This window comes from Camelus bactrianus, chromosome 3 (assembly GCF_048773025.1).
Source record: "Camelus bactrianus isolate YW-2024 breed Bactrian camel chromosome 3, ASM4877302v1, whole genome shotgun sequence".
NCBI classification, from domain to species: domain Eukaryota; kingdom Metazoa; phylum Chordata; class Mammalia; order Artiodactyla; family Camelidae; genus Camelus; species Camelus bactrianus.
In genome coordinates, this window is record NC_133541.1 from 38,328,584 (window position 1) to 38,351,415 (window position 22,832).

General features: G+C 40.3%; 1 protein-coding gene and 1 non-coding gene across 4 annotated transcripts in view; one reads left to right on the forward strand and one right to left on the reverse strand.

Moving 5' to 3' along the window:
- ANKRD55 (ankyrin repeat domain 55) overlaps nt 1–3,574 on the reverse strand; it is a 255,412-nt gene extending 251,838 nt beyond the window's left edge. For all 3 annotated transcript variants that reach the window (XM_074358508.1, XM_045525115.2, XM_074358512.1), the window contains exons 1-2: nt 3,440–3,574; nt 2,187–2,282 (exon numbers count right to left, since the gene is read on the reverse strand). The gene's annotated coding sequence lies outside the window, so the exon portion shown is untranslated. The remainder of the gene's footprint in view (nt 1–2,186; nt 2,283–3,439) is intronic.
- A 3,409-nt stretch (nt 3,575–6,983) lies between these two features.
- On the forward strand, nt 6,984–7,090 carry LOC123611678 (U6 spliceosomal RNA). Its single transcript, XR_006718780.1, has one exon. It is a non-coding gene; the product is annotated as a U6 spliceosomal RNA (small nuclear RNA).
- Nucleotides 7,091–22,832: the final 15,742 nt, after the last annotated feature.

The window sequence follows — 22,832 nt, forward strand, 5'->3', positions numbered from 1 at the left end:
CAGTGAGTAAGTGAATGAACAAAAACTGGGTGCCAGAAGAGGCAAAGGAGATAAAATGCACCCCAGCCGTTCTGGTGCTGAGTCCACCGCTGTGGGTAGAATAAAATAACCCAACCACTGCTTGGAATATGAGCTCAGGCATGGCCTAGGGGAGTCCCAAGCGGCCCAGAGCCCAGACTCTAGAACCTGTGATACTTCCCTCAGGCTCCAAAGTGAAAGCACTGTAATGAAAAGAGTCGTGTAACAGTTAACATCAACCCAGCACACTCTGTCTTGATCACTGGGCTCAAAAGCCAAGTGAAATGCTCAATAGTCTTTCCCTGAGATGCCAGGTTCAGTGTCAGGGTTTGGGTCTCCTTAGTGACAGGCTGGCCTGCCTGGCTGGGCAACAGTGCTGCAGTCCAGACTAGTGGCACTGTGTTTCTTGGTAGGCAAAATGGATGGATGGGAGAGGCATTTTCTAATTGGAAATGAGAAGGATCATGTTATTGGCTGAGGCCATATCAGAGAAACAGTATTCACTCTGGAAAATCTGGGAGAAAGTGTCCCAGTACGTGAACTCTCCAGGACCTGGATTCACAGAGGATGAGAGGGGATCCTAGGGACCACCAGCTTCAACACTCATTTTTGATGTGGAAAGAAACCAAGTCTCAAGGACATTATATTACTTCCCCAAATGTCCCAAGCTAGTTAGTGAGAGTGAACGAAGAGCCTATTTATTGGGATTCTCAGTAAAATGCCATTTGTGCTCCACATCCTCTCTTCTTTATTTGTCCAAGTTCTTGCATTTTCACGTAGGTTAGCACTTTAACCTGAATTGTGCCAGAGATAATTGTTCCTTATTGCTCCTCCCACTGTCACAGCACCTCTCTGGGCTGTTGTCACTTTTTACCTTATATTTCAGAACACTAAAGAAAGTGCTTCCTGCCTGCATTTTCATGGGTCCTTCTCTCCTGGTTGCTATTTTAGATAACATATCAAGTCTGCTGGTAAGGAATCAGAGCCTCAGCGGCACCCTGGTTTGATTTGGAGACTGTCTGGTTGAGGTCACAGCAATTCTTACATTAACTATCAATACCCAAGGAAGATGGGAAGAGAATTCCAAAAGATTTATTTGCATTTCTACTAATTTATGTCTAAGTTTTCCTTAAAGTGGAGAGTTCTGATTTCTCTCCACCACCTTAGCCATACCTTAAATCTTTGAAGAACATGCTTCTCATCAGACCCCTTCCCTACCAGTGGGTAACGTCTTTTCTTGGCCAACCCATCCCCAGTATCTCAGGATCCCCGTGGTTCCTGCCTTCAATTCCATCTACTTAGTCCCATCTCCAGGCCTCCTGTTCAACAGCTTGGGAGAGCATCATCTAGGAGTATTAAGAGCTGAGCTTCCACCAGGGAATTCTCTGGACTGCAATTCCCCAAACCTCTTCTCTCTTGCAAGGCTTCAGGATGGCTCCAGCATGACGTAGTGGTCTCATCCTTCTATTCTGCAGCTTGGCCTCCCTTGGTGTTGTTTGATATCCCTCCCTAGCATGACAGGGAGGTCATATCTTTTCACCAACACCGGGCTCTTCCAGCTCTTCCACAAATTTGTGCCCCTCACTTATCCCATGTACAGCTGTGGGACATGGTGATTTTTGTGGCATTTGGCACTCACTGGGCTTTCTTTTCTTTTCACTGTTAAAACTCACTTATTACTCTTATACTGTCCCCTGCATCACCCCTCTTAGACAATTCACTCTTTTTGTTCCCCAGAGCCATTCCTCTTGGAGACTATGGGACTAATGCACCTGGATGGGTTCAGAAGGCCCTGCAGAAATGACACCATGAAGTCGCCTACAGAGAGCTGCCACCCTGCTAAGAGTTCAGGAAGGAACTCTGCTGTTTGCTTGCTCAGGTGGGGCCTCTGCCCCCACCTCTTGCCAAGAGCACCATCAGTAAAAATTAGGAAGCAGCCTCTATCCCCCTTCCTCCCCACATGCTTCACAACTGTTTCTTGAGGAAGCTATTGCATCCTCATGGCTACCAGCTCTGCAGGTCTTGGGACCCCCATTCTGAGGCCCCTTGCTTGATTCACTGCCCTCAGTCCTCTTTCTCTTTCCATTTTCTTAGAGCAACTGTGCTCATGCAATGAAGGCAAAGCTTGTGTTGTTGAAGCCACAGCTGTTTCCACACACGACACTTACCTTTCTCTTCCTGATCCTGGACAACAGGCCCTGAATGTACGGCTTCTACCTTGGCAGGGGCATTCCTGTCTCAGCTCTGTCACCTGAAGTTTGGTCCTACAGGAGAGATACGGGTGTTACTTGTTATTACCTTTGCCCAGGATTGTTTTGAACCTTAAAAAAAAAATTTTCTTTTCCTATTTTATAAGCAAAATGTTATGCCCAACCACCCAAAAAGATCTTGACATGACCCATCTAGGGAGACAAGATCCCACCCCCAACAGCTGTCCCCTTTGAAAACTCATGATGCAGATTCCCTCCAGCAAAGAGAATTTCTCAAACTTAACTTGGCTTATATTATGAAAACAGTGGCCTTTTATTGGTTCCCAAATTATAAAATTCTGTTATAATATGAAATACATTTTTTTCAAAGTATACATACATTTCCTTCTAGAAATGCTGAGACACATCCCCAGGAATTCTCTTCATCTGTGTTAGAAAACCAATGCTATGAAACGTAAGGAAAATAAAATGGAATGGGTGGAGGCCACACAAAGAAAAGCTCTGTGGGATCCAGAGAGAAACAGAGCAGAATCCCTTTATGAAGCTGCCTTTTCAGATGCTTTCCAAGCTGAGGGATGTTCTCAGAAATGGGGATGTGTTCTGTCTCAACATGCACACCATGCCCATTGTGTTTAAAATAGCACAGTTCTGTGTATTATGCTATATATTTCCCAAATGAAAAAGTTTTCACCTCAACTCCAGAAAAGCCCTGCTTTATAAACTTCTTTAAGTGCAAGGAGTTCAATATGACTCTTGCACCAGCTAGTCAATTTCATCATTTACCATTAGTAGATCCTTGAGAAGCCATGTGAAGACCTCCAGTCTACAGAGTTAATTGCAAGCATATAAACTCAAATACCCCCAGCCAGGGAAGGAAAGGGCTGTGCATGTGCATTTTGGGTAAGGGAGTCAGGGCTGGTGGAATTCTAATAGAGAAACAGAGATCACAGCTTGCAGGGCTCTCCTTTGAACCTGATCATTTTTAAGCTTTGCCTCTCCCTGAGCAGTAATAAGAGTTGATGCGATGTGTCATAATCCCAGGGTGTGAAGAGAGACACGAAATGTGCTTCATATTATGACAGATTTTATAATTTGGGAACCAATAAAAGGCCACTGTTTTCATAAGTGATTTCGATCACTTCAGCTCAGCAGACGCAAGGAAAAAAAAATCAACATGACAATCTAACAGACGTGATAACAGGAATCATTACCCAGGCTGGTCAACTCTGCATGGTCTTGTCTGCCTTGGCCCCACAAAGCTCCACTGTCCAGTTAAACATACCTAGACTGGCACTTTAAGAGACACACACAAACATGGGCTAAGATTGTGCTGAATAGGACTGACCTGAAAGAAACAGAGGGGAAAAGATGGTATTAATGGCTCCCTTTCATATCAACAGTATTCAGTTAGAAAAGGAGTAGAGGGTTCAGACATTTTTTTAATGCCCCCAAACCTTACTATGTATCCAGGATATTTTGGGTTCTGTTTAGTATTTGATTTGAGTTTCAACTATTTTAGCAGTAGACTAAGTAAAAGCTGAGTGAATCACATGCATTAAAATCCTGAAAGCCTTTCCCAATCTAAAGACAGCTAGTAACTTTTTAGCCTACATTTTACATGAGGAAAAAACGAATGTTTCAATAAAGTGTCCCAAATTCTTAGAAGAATCAGAGATAAGAAGCTCCCGTCAGTGACTTCAGTGTCGCCGGCCCAATTTAGCAGTTTGGGCTTTGGCAGCAGTCCTACTGACAGGACAGAGGGCTCTTTGGGAAGACAGAGGCGATTTGAAAGATGAGTGTTATTTATAAATTATCTCCAGATGGTCCAGTTCTTACAATTTCTAAGTTGCTCAGATTTTCAGAGTGGAAATTTTATTCATAAATCATTTGAGGTTGATTTGGTCTAAGCAGGGACAATTTTGAGAACACAAATGACAAAAAGAAGGCAAAACAGTCTCTCCTGGGACCACTCAGGAGACTTGCCCTTGCTTGTGATGCCTTAGTTAATCACCATCTGCATTCTACTTTACAATTCACAAAGCCCTTTTCTCAGACTCTCAGACGGGCCTCACCCTTTGCACCTGGGAGGAACTGCTGACATCTTCCAGGGAGGGAACCAAACAGAATCATTAATTTACTGTTAGAGTCTGTCTGTCTATCTATCTATCTATCTATCTATCTATCTTTCTTTCTTTCTTTCTTTCTATCTACCTACCTACCTACCTACCTATCTGTCTGGCACAGGTTAGGGATTAGAGTTCCAATTCTACCTGTTTCCTTAAGCATTTCCCCCTATCAGGAGCTGTGTCTGATCTACACTTAGCCATTTCCCTCCTGCCATCCCTCCCTTCCTCTCTCAGTCTCTCTCTCGCCATTTCTTCCTTCTATCCTTCTGTTCTTCCATCGTTTCTTCCATTTAACCAACAATTACTTATTAGGCCCTTACTATGTGCCAGGCATGGGGTTGGGTTAGGTGTTGATCAGAGTTTGGAACACTCTTTCTTCAGATGGCAGGGGAGAAAAAAGAAAGGCCTGAGCCCTCCCTTGCCACGGAGCTCTGTAGAAGCTCATAAATTCCAGTACATGAGAGTCCATGTATACAATGGGAAAAAACTCTTACCATTTCTACTTTCGCTAATGATGAATGTAAGACTCTGGGGAAAGATAATCTGCCCAAGGTTATAAAATTATAAGTAAAGTTGGTGGGGGCAGGGGGGGGCGCTCCTTTGGGCCTTTAGACACAACTGGCCATGATTCTTCTGGATATGTTTTTGGTTTAGCTGAAGAAGGGAAAGAGAGGGGCAGTCATGTGTTACCAGTCCTACTCAGTGGACCACAGCTGAAGGAATGGCTTTGAATCATAGACAACACCTGGCTCAAAGCAAGGCATTCAGGGATTTTAGAATAAGTGATCCAGAGGAACATTAAGAAAAGTTGTTCAAAATTATGGTTACCAGGGGTAAAGGGGGTGGGAAGGGATAAATTGGGAATTTGAAATTACACTTCTTGGGGAATAATGGAAATGTTAGCTACGTTGATTGTGGTGGTGGTTACATTGGTGTAAACATCTATCAAAATTCATCAGATTGTATATTTGAAACATGTGTAGTTTACTGTACAGTAATCATACCACCATAAAAGTCTTAAAAAAAAAAAAGAAAAGTTGTTCATTCCTGCCTGAGTTTACTGACTGATGTGCATAACATACATAAAAACAGGACAAGAAAAATGTACCTAAAGGAAAAAATGACTGATACAGCAAGAAAATCATGGGAATATAGGTATGTTATTCATTTGGAAGGCCAACTGCTAGCATAATACATACCTGTAAAACTGATTTATAAATTAATTCTCTAGGAGGAATAATCCAGTGGTTATTCTAGCAATGTTGATTGCCACAGATGTAAGAATGCAATAATAAAAAGAAGTAGGACAAGGAGAGCTAACCTGGAGTTTCTCAAACTCAAGAATATATTGAAACTACCTGGAGGGTTTGTTAAGACCTGCATCAGTAGGCTCACCCCCAGAGCTTTTGATTCAGTATGTCTAGGGTGGGGCCTGAGAATTTGCATTTCTAATGAGCTCCCTGGTGAAGCTGAGCAGCCTCTCCACCTGGGAGCACAGTGAGAACTCTTTGAGTTAGAGACCATCTTCAGGAAGAGCACAGAAAGGCATGGATGGCAAGAAGTATATGATTGAATGGTGTAGGCATCTGGTGTTAGGGACTTAAGAAATTGGGCTAGGTAGTGGAGAACTCTGAGTTAAAAAAAAAAAAAAAAGGAAAGACAAGACATTTTCTAAAGCAACAAAAAGACATTAAATGTTTTTGATGAGAAGCATGGTGGATCTGAAACAACCTGTGTTTCAGAAAGATAACTCCAGAGACAAGGTAAGGGGTCTAGGTCTTTTTGAAAGCAGAAGAATTTTCTTGGGTGGAATCGTGGCTATCCTGTGTCATTTCATGATAAAGTAAACTAAATGAGATAGAGAAATTAAGTGAAATGATACAAAATAAACTGACATTATCTTTAAAAAAAAACTCCAGTATTATCTAACAATATAATACAATTGATTTATTTTTAATTTAAGCAATATATATACTTTTTATAGAAATTTTGGAAAATACAAAACTAGAGAGAAAAAAGGTCAATTACCCAAATTTTTACCAGTTCCAGAAAACAACTAGTAACTTTTTAGTACATTGTCTCAATCTTTTTTATGCATAAGAGTATTTTACTCTTTGTGTTGTGACCGCACTATAAATAAGTTTTTTCCTACCTAACTTTATAAAAATTATTTTCTTAAGTCATTGTAAACTCTTGCTAAATACAATAGTTGCATACGAGTGTGCTATAGCAGTTACTGATATTTGCCTAACAGTCATATTCTGGATTTTCCCTGCCTGCTGAATCCTGATGTTTTTAGGCCCATACCCCCCCTTATTTGACTTAAGTAAATCTTGATTAACATAAAATAATCATGGTAGTTCCCTCTCGCCAGTAATTAATTTAATGGCTCTCCATCATGTTAGAAAATGTCAGTCTTTTCCTTTGACAAAGTTCTCCATGATTGTAGCAGGTTGAACAATGGCCTCCAAAGTTAAGGTCCTAATCCCTGGACCAGTAAATGTTACTTATTTGGAAAATGGCTCTTTCCAAATGTGATTAAGTTAAAGATCTTTTGATGAGTAGATTATGCTGAATTATCTGGCTGGGCCCTAAATGCCACCACAGGTGTCCTTATAAGAGACAGGCAGTGCTTGATTCTGCAGCACATATACTAAAATTGGAACAATACACAGAAGATTATCAAGGTCCCTGCACAAAGATGATGTGCAAATTTGTGAAGTGTTCCATATTAAAAAAGAGAGAGAGAGAAAGAGGCAAGGGAGATTTCACACAGAAGAGAAGGTGATATGAAAATGGAGCACAGAGAGATTTGAAGATTCTCCTCTAGAACCCCCCCAGAGGGAGCACGGCCCTATTGACACCTTAATTTTGACCCAGTGATACTGATCTTGGATTTCTTGTCTCCAAAACTCTGACAGAATAAATTTCCATTGTTTTGTGTCACCAAGTTTGATGTCATAGCAGCTATAGACAACTAACACAGTGACCTAGTTCAAATCTTTCTTGAAATGTTGTGTCTCAGTTCTGGTCAATCAGACATAGTCTATGGAATGGAAAGTTCTTTTCGGAAAAATGTTGCTCTTTTAAAGAAAGACGTGCAGGGGAAAAAAGTCTCATTTCTTCTGCTGAACGTTGTTGTATCTACATGTAACATTAGAACTATGGGCAGCCATCTTGTGACTATGAGGCATGTCAGCCTGAGAATAAGTCAAAGAGGCAAGGATGGGAGAGCAGAAAGATAGAACAAACTTGGGCCTTGGGCCTAACATCATCTAACAGCTTTGATTAACCAGCCCTGGGACTTCCCTATGGTGAGACTTCTTACATGAGATAATCTTCTTCTGTGAGATTAATGTGACTTTAAGGCTATCTTTAGTTTGGTTTTGCCTTACTTTCAGCTGACAGCAACACACCAGATGCAAGCATCAAATGGATTATACTGTAACCTAGGAACTGGCAAACTTTAGGCCTGCAAACAGCTGCCTGGTTTTACAAGTAAAGTTTTATTAGAACACAGCCTCACCCAGAGACCACTGGCTATGCTCTTTTGCATCACAACAGCAAAGGTGAATAATTATGATGTGGATCAATTGGCCCACAAGCCTAAAATTATGTTATCTGACCCTGTAAGAAGAAGTTTGCAAATTTTGGCCATTCTTAAATACAACCATTCTTTTATTGTTGGAGATTATTTTTCTAGTTTGTTGAAAAATGATCTTCTTTACACAAGTTTTTAAACCTGTCACTTGGTCATATTTCTGCATATAAGACCGAGTGCTATACATAGAGAAAGAGTCCAATAAGAAAAGAAATAATGCAGGCATGGGAACAATTTACAATCATCTCCTAGGTCATCTAGGATCTTATCAGAGTCTGCCAAGGATTGTGGCCAATGTGTGAGATTGCATTTTCCACCTATAAATAAGTACAGGTGACTAAAACAACTAAATTCAAAATTATAGCCTAATCTAGAAGAACAAGAAAACAAGACTTTCTTTCCCTATTTTAAGTTTAAATCAGCCAAACTAAACTTCCTCCCAGGCTGCTGGTGGAACTTACATCACAGTGAATGTTATTACAGCTGAGAGAGAAAGGGCCCTGAACCCAGTTTCCAGTAGGCAAGCTTGAAGCACCCTACTTCACAGATGCAATCTATGCTGGGGAGATAACTACTATTTAGTATATAAAGCAGGACTCAAATTGTATCATGTTAATGGAGCCAACTGTGTATTTACTGATGTTTGACTCTATGTCACATCCTCTCTCAATTAAAGAAGAAAAATGTCACTTCTTTTTAAAAAGGTCCCCAAACTGCACTGTGCTCTGAAGGCACCTTCCTTTAAGGGACCTGGTGGCAGGCAGTCCTACATTTAGAATTGTGGCTGCACAAAAGCAGGCTGCAGGAGGGAGTCACTGACCAAATAACCCTTTGAACTTCGCAGGGAAGTCAAGCTGCAGCTGCCCCCAACCAGACATTTCTACTGGCTTTCCCAGAAGCTGCTCGGGGGTATCTATGGATACAGAAAGAACAAGATGTTTGCATCTCCTAACTTTCTGTAGGGACTTCCAGGTTGCCCCTGAGGCAAAGCCCAAATTAAACTGGTGAGGTGCATAGGGACCTGAAATAATCCTTGAGGATGAGCTGCACCTTGCCCTTTTGTCAGGAGGAGTCATCTAGGACGACCCTGGCATCCTGGAGGGAGTCCTGAGTGAACAGCCCCTGAAGGCAAGGCTCCATAAATGCCCAGGATCTGGCGATGCTACACACACACACACACACATACGCGCGCGCCCGCGCGCAGTGTTCCAGCCTCAGAATATGATCAATAGAGACAGAGAGTTTCAACTCCATGAATATTCAACAAGAATCAATAAAAGTGCTTTTGGAATGCTCCCATCTGGGACTTCCAGCCTGTGCCACAGTTACTTTCTTTCCAAAACATCTGATACAGCAGCCTTCCACTTCCTTTTCCAAAGAATGCTGGACCTGTGTTAGGTTTTCCATATCAACTGTGCAAAACAATGACTTCTCCCCCTTCATTTCTTAACTGAGACAGACATTAAAAATGTGTAAGTGAGAAAGCATTCATTTTATTGAAGGTTTTCAATTCTTATAATATTTAAAGTAAAAATGATAACTCATAAACAACTGAAGTAAATAAATTTTTTGAGTTAAGACATTAAGAAAGGAGCAGTTAAAACTGAAGCACCTTTCCCTTAATAACTTGAAAGGGCTTTTGTACACGTTATCTGCTATCTCACTTTAATTTTGATATACAGCCCTATAAAATGAGCAGAGATAAGTACTGTTTATTCAATAGCTATTGAGGCTCAGAGTGATTAAACGACTTATAAAGGTTGCATTGTTTCCTTGTTAACCATGTTTATGATTATTAAAGTAGTCTGTGCTTCCAATATTTTAAAAAACAGAAACTTAGAAAAATTTAGAAAACTATCCATTATTTCATAACTTAAAAAAAAACCCTCAACCAAATAAAGGAGTCTGACTTGGCAGGAAGGTACGGATTTTACTATCAGACAGATAGATGTGCACAACCATCTGTAGTTTCAGAAAAGTTACTTGGCCCTCTGAGCCTCATTTTCTCATCTGTAAAATGGGCGTAGTAATAGCGACCATGCAGGATTGCGGTGAGAATTAGAAATAAAATATACAAAGCTTCTGGAACATCATGGAGCCATAATAAATAGTAGTTATTCACATTTGTGGGTATTTTCTTCCAGGATTGCATTCGGACATCAGTTGTTTGGGTTTTATATTTACTTTAAAATACTTCTTATATACAATGTTCTATCACAATACAAAAATTTATAGACATATACTCTTTATACACAAACTCTTTATAGACATTACTGCTTAAGAGAAAGTGCATATACAATCTTCCACAAAAATAATCCCTACTGCTGGACATAGAGGAAGTTTTCCATCTTCACTCTTAAAAATAACACAAAAATCTTTATGCTAAAGCTTTGTCCACATTAAATGCTCAGGATCAATTTCCAGAAGTAGAATGAATGGGTCAAAGGCCCATGGTCCTTGTGTTCTAATTGCTTTCTAAAAGGATTGTACCAATTCTCACAAGCAAAGCAGTTGAGAAGAGGGTCATCTCACCTCACTCTCACTAGTCTCTGTCTCCATCACTCTGGAAACCTGTGAAAACATGGTCACAAGGAGAACATCTCTCTGGTTTTGATTTATGTTTCCTTAGTTGAATGATGTTCAGTGAGGCTGAAGTTTTCCAAATATTCGTTAAGTTTATTTGCAAATTAATTGTTCTTTTCCCATTTTTGAAATCTTAGTGATTTTCCTATAGATCTATGTAAGTTCATTACATATGTGAAAAATGTGAACCCTGCTGAGTGACCTGTCACTAAGTCAAATAGGCAGGGACAAACAAGACAGCAATGACTGTGAGGGAAGGACTCTATCACAGGGGTCACTGGTGAAACTACTGGGTCCTCAGGCAAACTGGGCCCATGATTTCTTCAACTCTCTGAAGGTGTGCAGCTTCGAGAAAGTCAGGAAAGAGGGAGAGAATCACTTCACTAGCATTTGTTGAGTATTAAACCTGACTATTCAATCTCCTATGCGCCAGGTATTTATTGAGCAACTACCTGATGTCAGGATTGTTCTAAATGCCAGGGATGCTACAATGAAGAAAAGAGATGGGGTCTCCACTTTCACAGAGCTTATTTACTGAATGCTTCCAGAGGGTCAGGTGCATTTCCAAAGGTCTTCTCATCTGTCACCTCAAGAACCCTATGTGGTAAGTATTACTATTCGTATGTTTTTCAAGTATGAAAACTGAGTCTCCGAAAGTTTCTTTTACTTGGTCAGCAGCAGATAGCAAGCAGTTTAGTGATAGAAGCAGGGTTTGAACCCAGGCACCCAGGTTCCAAATCCTACATGTTTTTACTATCCTAATAAATAAGACAAAACCTCAAGTACAGGCAGTCCTTGTGCAGTGCTGTAAAAATGACCTAGCAGGCTGAAACTGTGCAAAATGAGCTTAATAATCACTGGGGAAAATTACAATTGTTTGCTGACTTTTAGAAATCTTTATCAAAATATTAAAAACACTCCAACTGCCAGTTATAAATATATAGGGAAATAAAAAGATAGCAAAACAAGTATTTATTTAGCACACTGTAGTTTTTTTTTAACACTTTATTGTGGTATGGTTCCTATACAGAAAACAACACATATTTCAGATGCACAATTTGATGAATTCTGATAAATGCATACACCCATGAAACCACCACCACAATCAAGATAGCTAACATTACCATCACTCCCCAAGAGGTAGCACACTGTAGTTTTAACAGATTGGAAATACTGAGAATTAAAGTATTTTATTTCTTTGTAAAGACATTATCTAGAGGAATTAGAATGGTGTTGGTCTTCTTGTCATATAACCTACAGTACAGAGTGAGTATCTTGTCTATGCCTTGGTAAATTGTCAGTCTCTTCTAAATTTAGATCTGCTTTTACCATTTTATCCTTTGCACTTTTAATGCCATGAAGTATCTGATAGTGTTTAATGTGTTTTTGGTTGTTTCTTTGTTTGGTTGGTTTTTTGCTGGTGTCACTTCCTCTAAGACATCTTCATCTTTTTGTCATTTTCCTCATTTATGGCAATAAGTTAACCTTCACTAAGTTCCTTCAGTTGCTTATCTTGAGTCTCTAGAATGGCTCCAGTGTCAACATTCCCATGCTCAGCTATATTTTCTAACTCCATTTACATTCCATTTAATTTTATTTACTACATTATCACTTTTTCTTTCTTTCTTCCCTTCTGTTTTTGTTGGCAAATCATTCCACTGACTATCCATTTTTGTAAAATGCCACATAGGTTATCATTGGAAGACAAGGAGGCAATCCAACTACACACTTTGCTGTCCATGTGTAAACTGAATAACAGAGGCACAGTGTCCAGTCATCTACAGAGTTTGAAAGAAGTGGCATAATTGGTAAATACTTATGGTGAGGCATATATTTAAGAAGTGATGAGCTCACCACTTCTTAAATATGTCCCCTGACAAGTTAGCACCGAAGTTTGTACTTCATGGAGGTACTCACAGTTCATATACCAGGGTATATGAAACATGTTGCTCGCAGAGACTGGTTTTATTTAAATAAACTAACTAAATTTTGCTGACTGAAATTCACACATATTGGAATCCTGCAAAATGAGGACTACTTGTATTATCTTTGGGTTTCTTGGCACTGGGTCTTGCATAACTGTAATAGTGAAATGATAGCACTTTTTAAAATGTTTTTATTGAGTTATAGTCATTTTACAATGTTGTGTCAAATTCCACTGTAGAGCACAATTTTTCAGTTATACATGAACTCTTTTTTTCACTGTGAACTACCACAAGATCTTGTATATATTTCCCTGTGCTATACAGTATAATCTTGTTTATCTATTCTGCATATGCCTGTCAGTATCTACAAATTTTGAAATCCCGGTCTGTCCCTCCCCACCCCCCACCCCTTTGGCAACCACAAGTTTGTATTCTATGTCTGTGAGTCTGTTTCTGTTTTGTATTTATGGTTTTTTTTAGATTCCACATATAAGCTATCTCATGGTATTTTTCTCTTTCTTTCTGGCTTACTTCACTTAGAATGACATTCTCCAGGAACATCCATGTTGCTGCAAATGGTGTTGTATTGTCAGTTTTATGGCTGAGTAGTATTCCATTATATAAATATACCACATCTTCTTTATCCAGTCATCTGTGGATGGATATTGAGGCTGTTTCCATGTCTTGGCTGTTGTAAATAGTGCTGCTATGAACATTGGGGTGCAGGTGTCTTTTTGAAGTAGGGTTCCTTCTGGATATATGCCCAGGAGCGGGATTCCTGGGTCATATGGTAAATCTATTCCTAGCCTTTTGAGGAATCACCATACTGTTTTCCACAGTGGTTGCACCAAACTGCATTCCCATCAGCAGTGTAGGAGGGTTCCCTTTTCTCCACAGCCTCTCCAGCATTTGTCATTTGTGGACTTTTGAATGATGGCCATTCTGACTGATGTGATGTGATACTTCATTGTAGTTTTGATTTGCATCTTTCTGATAATTAGTGATATTGAGCATTTTTCATGTGCCTATTGATCATTTGTATTCTTCCTTGGAAAATTGCTTGTTTAGGTCTTCTGCCCATTTTTGAATTGGGTTGTTTGTTTTTTTCTTATTATGTCGTATGAGCTGCTTATATATTCTGGAGATCAAGCCTTTGTTGGTTTCATCATTTGCAAAAATTTTCTCCCATTCCATAGGTTGTCATTTTGTTTTACTTATGGTTTCCTTCGCTGTGCAGAAGCTTATAAGTTTAATTAGGTCCCATTTGTTTATTCTTGCTTTTATTTCTATTGCTTGGGTAGACTGTCCTAGGAGAACATTTTTGAGATGTATGTGAGATAATGTTTTGCCTATATTTTCTTCTAGGAGGTTTATTGTATCTTGTCTTATGTTTAAGTCTTTGATCCATTTTGAGTGTATTTTTGTGTATGGTGTAAGGGACTGCTCTGGCTCCACTGATTTACATGCTGCTGTCCAGTTTTCCCAACAGATAGCTCATTTTAAAGAAGACAACATTGATTTTATTTTGCCAAGTTGTTTCTTTCCATCCTATAAAATAGCAGGGTGTGGCCACAGAATGCACTATTGTTTAATCATTCTGTTGAAAATCCAGTCCACATATCTTTTCTCCTCACCCCCATGGACCTGCTCTTTTAGGATGATTCCATCTAGCTTACAAAGTAGTAGTGAAGTTATTTCCTGTCTTCATGAAAAACACTTCCATCCTCTCCCTGCCCCGGGGGAGGAAATGGAAAGAGAATACTTATCCATCACAACAGGATATAGAGCTGTGTACCTGGGTCCTCCCCCATGTCTCAGATTTAATGCAGTCATAACTCAGGCACAAATCTAAGCAATATGCCATATGTGCAGGCCCCAAGAGAAATCAGAACAAGCCTGCAGGAAGTTAGGCAGGACAGCAAGCCCCAAAGACATTGAATTATCTTTGCTTCAATATTCCATTTCCTGTGTGGCCTGGTTTTCATGGGACTCTACATACATCAGTGCAAGGGGTGGGTTTGAGGGCATGGAATCTGCATTTGTCTCATCCTGGTGCAGATAATACTGTTAAAGTGAGAGGATGAACACCAGGAGGTAGGGGTGCAGGAAAAGGGAAGAGCTAGGGCTGCCAGGATCAGAGTGCATGCTAAGATCATCATGGTTGGACTGAAGTATGTAGTAATGCGAGAGTGTTTTGGCTGGCATTTCCCAGAGGCTGATCCTGAATGCAAGTAGTTAATTTGGGTGGCTGTGCCAGAAAGACCAGGAGAGTGGGGAAAGCAAGGAAGTTATATAGAATATGTTAAACAGCAGGTTGCTAATGTGGGCAACCAGGGCTGAGTCACCCTGGGGGACTCTGTGGAATAATGTAGAACATGCCACAGAGTTGCATGTCCCTCACTCAAGGGACAAGAACCCTACTGAGGACAGCTCAACTTCCTGGTTGAGGGCTCCTTGCTGTCTTTTAACTTTTCAGCATGTATGGTCTGCCCTGCATGTAACAGAACACACCCCCAGAGGCCAGAGGAAGCCTAGAGGCAGTCATAGATTCTTGCAGTAAAAATCCATCTGAAGTATACAAAATGATGAGTACCAATGGATTAAAGTAGAGCATCAACAGTGTCTGCTGTTGGGTTACAACTATGGGCTAGGCACTGTCCAAAGCATTTTGTATGTATTAACTCATTAATACATGAAGCCTCCAACACACCTACAAAGTAGGTAATATTATTATCTTTTTATAAATTAGGCACAGAGAGGTTAAGTAACTTGCCCAAGCTCACAGGCTAGCAATTGGCAGAAGAAAACGATACAGTAAGGTTCCATGTAACCTCTACACCATATTGCCAATATCCTCTGCAATACATGCTTGATCTTCTCTATTTCCTTTGTTTTTCCATAAACTCGCTTAGATTTTTAGGCTCACTGTATGGCTGTGGAATAGATTCATTTTTAAATAGGATAAATGAACAGCATTGAGTAGAGCAAGGCACTTTACATGAACAGGGTTCCCAAGAGTGTAAGGTAACAGCCAATCCTGGACAGGATAACTGGGCTTATACATAAGGAAGAAACACTCTTTTCTTACTTAAGCCACTGTGTTTGGGAATCTTGTCATTACAATGACCCAATGTGTATCCTAACTAATACACAGGATACTGTTGGAGTTTTAGCTATGGCTCCCAGATACCAAACACAAAAGAAGACAGGTGGACCCAGCCCTGCCTGAGACCTTACACGGGAGGAGCTGAGTTAGCATCTATGTACTTGCTTTCCTGCCCTGGTTGGTTGTGCATGTTTCCTCTGCTTTGACTAAAAGATGGCTCAGCCTCTTCTAGAGTTCCCTTTCCTCACACAGGGAGCCGGTACAGGAGACCACATGATTAAGTCCTCTTTGGTTCCTCCACAAGTCACTGCTTGATTTCAAGTCTGCCTCACCAAACCAGTCCTGAGGTCTCTGTGCCCAGAGCTGTCAGCAAACCTCCCACTCCCTGTTTGTGTTGGCTTGTGTCACCATGCCATGCTGGAGGTGTCGGCTAAAGCTGTTTACTGGCTCCATTTAAAAACACCTTGAGGTGTTCTTAAAATTCTGCTTTGAGCAGCAATATGGACAGGGATGGCAATGAGGCACAAAAGTAATAGAGATAAACAGAACAGAACAAAATGTAATCACATTGTAATGAAATCACATGGAACAGTATGAAGGAACTTTTGAAAAAGCGGTATGTTATTTAAACCCATATGCATATATGCACATTTATATACATATTTGCACACATATATATGTATACGTACACACATGTATAATTTTAGGAGGTTTTTATGGAGCTCATCCATCCCCACCATAGGCCATGTCCCAGGCTAAGTACAAATCCACTGCATATTCCTTTAGGCTAAAACAACTGAAAAATAGTGGACTTAAAATATTAGTTTCATATGCTCAAAAAATAATAGCATCTAAAATCAGATTCTTATTGCAAAAGCTACCACATGAGCTTCCCTGCTGACTTTTGCCTACATCTGATAGCGAGATGTGGGCAGAACCAAACCATACAAAGCAAAGGGCTCAAAATCGGCTCACATAGAATCAGCAACTGCCCCAGTTAAAAAAGTTCTTGTCCAATCTCCAAAAAACAAAGACTCATAGAGGAGAAGATCACAAAGCTAGTCAGTGGCAGAATCAGGGCCAAGATCTCTCTTCTATGCATCACGGCACCTCATTGGTCTTCCAACTTCAGTATTCTTACTTTACGATGTTGTGCTGCAACACTGCGTTAGAGGGAAACTGAGACATAGTCTCCCTCACTCTCCACCACCCTCTTACTTCCTAGAGTCATAGCACCCTACCACCTGCCTTATCCAACTCTGACCTATGGGAACTGGCCACTTGTCTGCCCTAATGTGGGTGAGGACTAGTCAGAAGGGCAAGTTAAGAGGGAAGTCAGGAAAGAAGCCAGGCACGCTCGCCTTTACAAGTGGGGAAGCCGAAGCAACAATGACAGGAGAATCCAGCACTGCCTCCCTTCTGCAGCCCAAGAACCACATCTAGGGGTCCACGTCTCTGCATCCCATGGGCTGGCACACAGTCTGTCTTGGATTGAAACTGTGAGCACTAGAACTCACTGTCTGTATCTTCTTTCTCCCAAGAGTTAAATGAACTTACTAAGTGTTTCTAGAAGTCACTTAAAAGGGGGGCTTGTGACCCAAGCAGAAGAGTGCTGTGTGGGTTTTGCTCTTCCTCTGGAGTGACTCTGTAAGAAAGCAGCTTGCTTGAACCAAGGCACTAACATTCTTCAGCTCCGAGGTAGGCACAAATTCTCTTGCCAGAGTGACCCACAAAAAGCCAATGTTGATGGGACATGAGTTCCTTCTACCTGGAAAAGAAGGGTCTTGCTCCTGATGAGTTAGGAGGGGACAGGGCAGGAATATGAACAGTCCTTGGTCTGCAGTCATTATCAGTAACAGCATCTATTCTCAACCCTCACCCTAGCAGCGTTTCTTAATGTGACATTTGATCATTGTTTAAACAGTTATTGTAATTTCAAAAAACACATAGGAGCTTGTGATCATGATTATCACTTGGTGATCATTCTCTTTAAAATGTAATCATACTGAAGTAAACCCCTTAAAAGATAAGAAGTGGAGCAGATTAATATGTGGCACATTAGCATTGGTCTTTGTCTCTTTTTGATTAATCTAAATATGTTCTCAAAGCACTTCTTAGGGGGAACCAGAGACATGTGAAGTGTTTAAAGTACCACACCCCTAAGTCCTTTGATTCTTGGCTATGGGTCAGTAGGCTGGTATTATTCAACCCAGGCATACTTGGAAAATGTAGCTAAAGGACTGACAAGTATGGAAGATCTAAAATGGATATTATACCCATGTAAGTCTGAATTTCATCAAAGGACTATAAAAAGGGGAAGATTAAAGAAATAAAGTATATTCCCTAACTATGTGTTAGGCACTGTCCTGAGTGCTTTATATATAACTTATTTAAGCATCATAACAATCCCATGCACTAGGTACTATTTGTCCCATTTTACAGACGGGGAAGTGGATAACCAGCATGGTTAGGCAACTGACTCAAGGCCACTGAGCTATGAACTACGTACATGGCAGTTAGGAATTAAGTCAAGAAAGTGTGACTCTAGATCATATGCTCTTAACAGTATGTCATATTGCCTCTCAGTGCCAAGAATACAAGTGCTATTCTTAAAATAAAATATAACATTTTGAGGTGTGTTCATTCATTTAATATATATTTACTTCATACTAGGAGCCGAGGATACAGACAGTTGAAAATGACTAAGTTCCTGCCCTATGGAGTTAAAAATCTAATTGTATAGATGAGAATTGCATGGAACAAAAAATAATCATAGAAATAAATAAAATTAATGTAAGCTGTGATAAGTGCTATGAGAGAAATGAAGATCCTAAGATATTAAATAAGGGAGGGGATTCTCATCACCTAAGTTCTCCAATGGGATTGCATGCAGGTAGTTTATTTGGGGAAGCAACCCTAGAGAAGAGGAGTGGGGAACAGAGAAAGAAAAATTAAGAGCAAAAACCCAAATTAGGGTATAGTCTCAAGTTGGTCACTGCTGTGGTCCATGGGGGATCCTATTGGGACACTCAGGAACCATATAGCATGTGCCTCAAAAATGTCCACCTGAGGGACTAAAGGGAGAAGCACTGGCCCAGCAGCTCCCATGGGTCATGTGTCGTCAATTCCCTCCCATTCCCAGGCTGTGCATGTGAAGCTCCCACTGCAGAATCAGAGAAAACCTCGAGCAGAAACCAAAAGAAGTCAGGAATAGCTGAGGCAAGGTGCTGGCAGGTGACACTTGGGCAAGGCCGTTGCTGTCACAATGACCGGTGTAAGAGGTGGGCTGAGATGACTTCATTAGGTGGACAGGTCAGAGAAGGTTCCTCCGTGGAAGAGCCTTCTTGGCTGATATCTAGAGGAGAGAAGGAACTAGAATAGCAATAGAATAGGGAGAAGAGCATTTTCAGGCACAGGAAACAGCATGCTGGAAGGCCCTGAGAAAGAACTTGCATTGTTCAGGTACTGAAAAATCAGCATAGCTGTGGTAAGGGGGTGAGGCAGTTCAGGATGTTAGAGTAAGGACAAAAACCAGATCATGCAGAGCCTTAGAGGCATGATAAGGATTTTATTTTAAGTTAATAGGTTGACAGTACTATTGACCAAAGTATACTACTGTACGGGGGCCAAGAGCAAGGGCTTCCCTCAAAGTTAGGGCAGGGCAGACGGCTTGTACTGAGCTGCAGAGCTGGGGTCAGTAGGCAGGAATGCAGTCTCCAACACATTGTCCATAAGAAGAACTTAGAACCAAAACTGGGATGGGACCAGGAGCAGGACTGGATGGATACTGCTTGAGGAACTCCTAAGAGCCAGAGGGCCTTAATTTCCTTTGTCTGATGTCAGTATTGATCATCATGTAAAAGAAAATCTTAAATCTCCAGGATTTGGAAGAACAGGAACTCTGAAAGTAACTGGGGGCTTCTGAGTCTCTTTCCTTAAGTTCCATTTTCATCTTTCCCTGGGAAATCTTTTTCTTTGATTTCTGTCGCAACTGCTGTGCTGGGCCCAAAGGGAGGCATTAACATTCTGGTCCAAGCCTCAACAAAACACCTTTCCCTTGAGGTATTTGTTGAACAGGAACTGCCTGTCTATGTTTATTTAAGCATATTTGCCACATGATTAATGAGCAACATGAAATGCTTATACCTGGGAATCATTAAACAGGTAATCTCCATTTCCCTTGCCTACCTGACCTTTTCTTAGCTTACAGGTACATCAATACACATCCTGGGTCTGTAATACCTTTTATGGTTGTGTTAGTCAGAGTAGGCTAACTGCTAAACAAGAGTAAAATTCTAGTGGCTTAATGCAACAAAAGTTTATTCTCATTCCTGTCCCAGTCCCATGCAAGACTGCAGCAAAGCTCTGTTCCACACAGTCACTTGGGGATCCAGGCTCATTTCTTCTTCTTCTTTTTTTTTTTTTTAAATTAAAGTACAGTTTACAATATTCTGTCCATTTCTAGTGTAAAGTATAATGTTTCAGTCATACATATACATACATATATTCCTTTTCATTTTTTTCATTATAGGTTATTACAGGATATTGAATATAGTTCCTTGTGCTATATAGTATAAACTTGTCATTTATCTATTTTATATACAGTAGTTAGTATTTGAAAATCTTGAACTCCCAATTTATTCCTTCTCACCCCCTTTCTCCCCTGGTAACCATAAGTTTGTTTTCTATGTCTGTGAGTCTATTTCTGTTTAGTAAAAAATTTCATTTTTGTTTTTGCTTTTTTTAGATTCCACATGTGAGTGATATAATATGGTATTTTTCTTTCTCTTTCTGACTTACTTCACTTAGAATTATAATCTCCAGGTCCATCCATGTTGCTGCAAATGGCATTATTTTATTCCTTTTTATGGCTGAGTAGTATTCCATCACATAAATATATCACAAATTCTTTATCCAGCCATCTGTTGATGGACATGTAATTCCTCCTTATAGTCCCACTTTCTTCTCAGTCTTTGAAATCATCTCCATTTGGCCATCAGAGGAGCAGAGAGAATGTATGGGAAAGGTGCCACTGCTCTTAAGCGAGGCATGTTCACTCTGATGAGAACAAGTCTCAAGGCCTACCTGATGCACAGGGATTGAGAAATGCCATCAATCGGGAACCCAAGAAGAAAAGAGGACCTTGCATGTCAGCACCAGCAGCCTCCACTACAGTAGTAAAGGGTAACAAAGCACCTTTCTAACAGTCCATGAAAAATATGAAAACTGCAAATGCACTTCATCATGTAATAAAAGGCAGTGACAAAGAAGTATGCTTGGCTTCCTAAAATGCATAACTTGGGTCATCTTTGGTTTTTTTTTTTTTAGGAAAAAAAATTTAGGTGTCTTTTTCTTAGTTGAGAAACTTCCAAGCTTGCCCTTTTTTCCCTTTCTTTTTTAAATTATGGTAAAATATATATAACAAAGTTTACCACCTTAACCATTTTTAAGTGTACAGTTCATTAAGTGTTAAGTACATTCACACTCTGCGACTAATCTGAAGAACTCTTTGCATAATCTCAGAGTAGGAAGTTAATATTCAAGAAAATTAATAAAATCTATGTTTGCAATCTCCCACATAAAGAAAGACTAAACACTTTTTAAGAGTTCTGTGACAATAATGGTATTTTGACTTCATATCAATTTTCAGTATATTGATCATTATTGAGGAGTATTACTTATGCTTCTGTTTGTTTGTGTTTCAATTGATACAATATAGAACTCTGAAACCAGAGTGAGGTGAGCCTGAGAGGGTCTGCATAAACGGGAGAGGATGTGGAGAGGTGTGTAATCGAACTGATGTCTGATACACTACATAAATTCTTCCCTGATTTTCCCTCTGATTTTCATAGCTCTTGTTTCATAACATGACAGATCTGAATTCAAAGAGATCTTAAACGATCCATGCCTGCAAAGCCTACCATGGTTTCTCTCACGTTGCCTTAAATTAGAGTCTTCTGTATATAATTCTTTACTGGGCCTCACCAGCCCATGGATACAGTGGGCTTATCCTACTGCAATACTCAGAATTTACAGGCACCCATATTTTGGTTCACTTTCAAATCTCACCCAGAGGAAAGTAAATAAACAGCATTCCATGTGGGCTCACTGTGCTGCTGTTTTCCTGCTCTAGATCTCCATCAAGGGGTCTTTTCTGGAACCTCTCCCACTGCCTCCACTGCTGCTGCCCGGTACCATGGACAATGCTGAGACCCTACCCGAAGAGCCAGCACCTAGGAAATGTTCCCCAGGCTGTGACCTCTCCTGATGTGTGACCTGCTCTCCCCATGGATCAAAGCTTGACCATAATCCACGCAGAACTGCAGAGCAGGTCATCCCTCCATATTTCCTGGAAGCTGGAGAGCCCTCTCCCGATAGAACACATTCCCATCCCACATACCAAGCCTGAAGAATAGCCACTGGCTTGACCTCTTTGTTCCTCTCTCATGCCCAGGGATCCCCAAGGACTGAGCACAAACCCCACCCTTGCTGACTATTTCCCCCTCACAACAAAGAAACTCAGGGAGAGAGTTTCCCAGCCCTATAGTCCCTCATGTAGCCTCCGGTATGTCTGAGTCTCAAGTTGATGTACTTTTCCCTTTAAATCTTCCCTGGGCATCATAAGCTCTCTGAGGACAGATGAGTTTGTGTCTTTTTTGTCCACAGCACAGAGAATCACAGCTATTCACTGCCTGACAAAGAATGAATAAAAGAACAAAGACACCCATTACACAGTTTCCTTTGCCATTCCAAGACAGGTAGTAGAAAGCTGTCGTATTGTCTCCAAAACAACTGTTTTTCATACATGTAGGAGTTTTATTTATATAACTTATCTTGTTTCTGATTTCTCCACATCTGTCATTTTCTACTTAACGACTAGAAGTTAATATTCACCAGCCCTGTGGAATAAAAAACATTACCAGCCTCCGCTGGAATGATTGTTTATGTTTTCTACACAAATAACAGTAACAGTTTTTTAATTTCTAAATTTTAATTAAGTCAGTTTACAATGTTGTGTCAATTTCTGGTGTATAGCATAATGTTTCAGTCATACTTATACATATATATATTCTTTTTCATGATAGGTTACTATGAGATATTGAATATAGTTCCCTGTGTTATACAGTATAAACTTATTGTTTATCTATTTTATATATAGTAGTTAGTATCTGCAAATCAAATAATAGTAATATTGTTTTTAAAAAGTCCAACCAAGATTGCGCCTTCCATGTGCTAGAATCCAAGCAACAATGGAGAGCCTGG